Source organism: Plectropomus leopardus, unplaced genomic scaffold (genome assembly GCF_008729295.1).
Source record: "Plectropomus leopardus isolate mb unplaced genomic scaffold, YSFRI_Pleo_2.0 unplaced_scaffold9398, whole genome shotgun sequence".
NCBI classification, from domain to species: domain Eukaryota; kingdom Metazoa; phylum Chordata; class Actinopteri; order Perciformes; family Serranidae; genus Plectropomus; species Plectropomus leopardus.
Genome location: NW_024703649.1, coordinates 1 through 2,376, shown reverse-complemented (window position 1 = coordinate 2,376; position 2,376 = coordinate 1). Strand labels below are relative to the sequence as shown.

The 2,376-nt window shown below is 43.8% G+C and overlaps 1 long non-coding RNA gene across 1 annotated transcript; it reads right to left on the bottom strand.

Moving 5' to 3' along the window:
* Positions 1-1,229: 1,229 nt before the first annotated feature.
* Positions 1,230-2,032, bottom strand: LOC121940777. The gene is made up of 3 exons (XR_006105689.1): positions 1,944-2,032; positions 1,378-1,587; positions 1,230-1,279 (listed from the first exon to the last, which is right to left on the bottom strand). It is a non-coding gene; the product is annotated as an uncharacterized LOC121940777 (long non-coding RNA).
* Positions 2,033-2,376: the final 344 nt, after the last annotated feature.

Below are 2,376 nucleotides of genomic sequence, written 5' to 3'. Positions count from 1 at the left end.
ATTTTGAAAACATACAAAAAAGGCAATGAGCAAATTTCAAGAAATGAGTCAAAGAAAAATCCCCTGAAAAATAAAGGAGAGAGACTATTATTAGAAATTATAAAAGAAACTAAAAGCTTGAAAAAATGCAGAAATCTGTATGAATCTTAGTATAGAACAAAGCAGGATGTTTTCTTGTTTGTTTTCGTATTGGACTTTGGACTTTATTGTTGCAGATTTTCATTTTTTTCAGATTTTTATTTTCTTTCCATTGTGTTTTTTTTGGTTCATTTCTTGGAAAGTTACTCATTTCCTGCTTTTTGCGTTTGAGTTTCAAAGGGTAAAAATACAATCTTATTAAAAAAAACAAATGAAAGCAGAAGACGAATTTGATCATTTTCACAGCTTCCCGTCAGCAGCAGGTTCAGTGTCGAACTGACGCAGCGGACTTTTGTTCCTGAAGACGTCACATACTGACAAACGTCTCGTCTCACCCGATTAAAGACAAACAGTCTGCGGCTCCTGCGTCTCCAGCCAGACCTCCTTCACACCAAATACTCCTCGGGTGTCCAGCCTCATTAAAACTTCAGGGAGCGAAACTGTTATTCTGCTCTGTGGGACGTCTGGCCCTGTTTGGACAGCTGAACGCCCCAAACAGCCGAGTGCAGAAACATCTGCAGAGCTGCAGCAGGTTTCCGGACCGTGGATGAGACCAGGACTCAGAAAGCTGCTTTTATGGACTTTCTAAATCTTATTTTTGTGGGTTATTTTAAATAAAAGAAACACGATGTGGAGCTAAAACCCTCAAAATCCACAAAACCAACAGATCTGTCTCAGAAAGACCCAGTCAGACCAGGGGCCGAAAGAAAGTCCAAAAACAAGTCAGGACCACATTAACAGCCAAAATGCTCAGAACCAGGTCTTTATGTGGGACAGACTCCCATTAAAACCAGGTCTTTATGTGGGACAGACTACCATCAGAACCAGGTCTTTATGTGGGACAGACTCCAATCAGAACCAGGTCTTTATGTTACAGATTTTGTCTTTTGAACAGATATGTTTTGGTTACACTAGTTTGGCTCTGGTTTTGGTCTTGCCTTGGACTTTACCCTCTTGAGACTTGATCCTGACTTTGGGGGACCTGGTCTTGGACTTGTTGACTGAAGTTTTGGACAGAGTCTACATAAGTCGTACCTGCTCTCAGGCTTTAGGTTCTCCACGGCGGTGTGAGTCTGGTTGGTGGTCAGGACGGAGACCTGCTCACCGTCGGGTCCCTTAGCAGTGGAGATGACCTCGTACTCTGAGGACAAGAGGACAAAGTCAACGGAACCATCAGATAGTCCAGAGAGGACGGATAGAAGACACTTCAGTCTACATGTTGACGTCATGTCTTTGTACCGGTTGTGTCGTTGTCAGTTTTCTCCCAGTCCAGGATGACGAAGGACGGGCATCCCTCCACAGTCACCACGGTGAGGTTGGACGGAGGAGACCTAGGCGGAGCCGTCACGTTCGTCTCTCCCGGTTCGTCTCCGGGGAAGTAGTTGAGGGAAGACGTGATGGAGCAAGGCTCATCTGGTTTCTTCCCCGTCTGGTAGACGACGTGAGGCGCTGTGGGACGAAGAGGAGAGGGATCAGTCTGGGTTCAGTCTCTGAATAAATTTTGGGCATCTTCTTGACAGTTTTGATTTCGTTTGAGTTCGTCAATGATCGGGCTGCAACTTACAGTTATTTTAACAATCGAATTATCTGCAGAATATTTTCACGATCAATCTGTGGTCTTTAAAATATCAAACTAGAATAATGTATGCCTCAGTGAACCCGTGAGGTCGAAGAACAGGTCGGTGGGCGTTTGTGCCAAATTTAAAGAAAGTCCCTCAGGGCGTTCTTGAGATATCATGTGGACGACCATGACACGGATGGAAGGTGACGGTGAAACGCCGGACATTTCTTTCTCTTGAACGTACCTACGTAACGCTTCTTCCCCAAGGCGTCGACGTCAGAGGCCGGCTGAGATTTAAACAGGTCCGAGTCCTCCCAGGTCTCCTGTCGAGTCACTAAAGAAGGACATTTTACAAGATTAGATGGCACCTTTCTGCCAACACAAAGCTTTAAAGGGAAAACTCAACAGGTTTCAGATAGAAAGTCAAAGATCTTTAACCCTTTGAAACCCGGAGACTTCACTTCTCTGGCGCTGTGTTAATGCCTCTCACAAGGATCCAAACTTCTGACACCAGAACAAAATGGTTTAATTCTCTTCATGAGCACCGGGAAGCAAAGGACAATGAGCGAATTACAGGACAAAAGATGAAAAGAAAATAACCTGAAAATTAAAGAATATATATATTTAAGTTTTCTTCAGGTCATTCTCTTGTTTGTTCGTTGTTGGGTTTTTTTGTT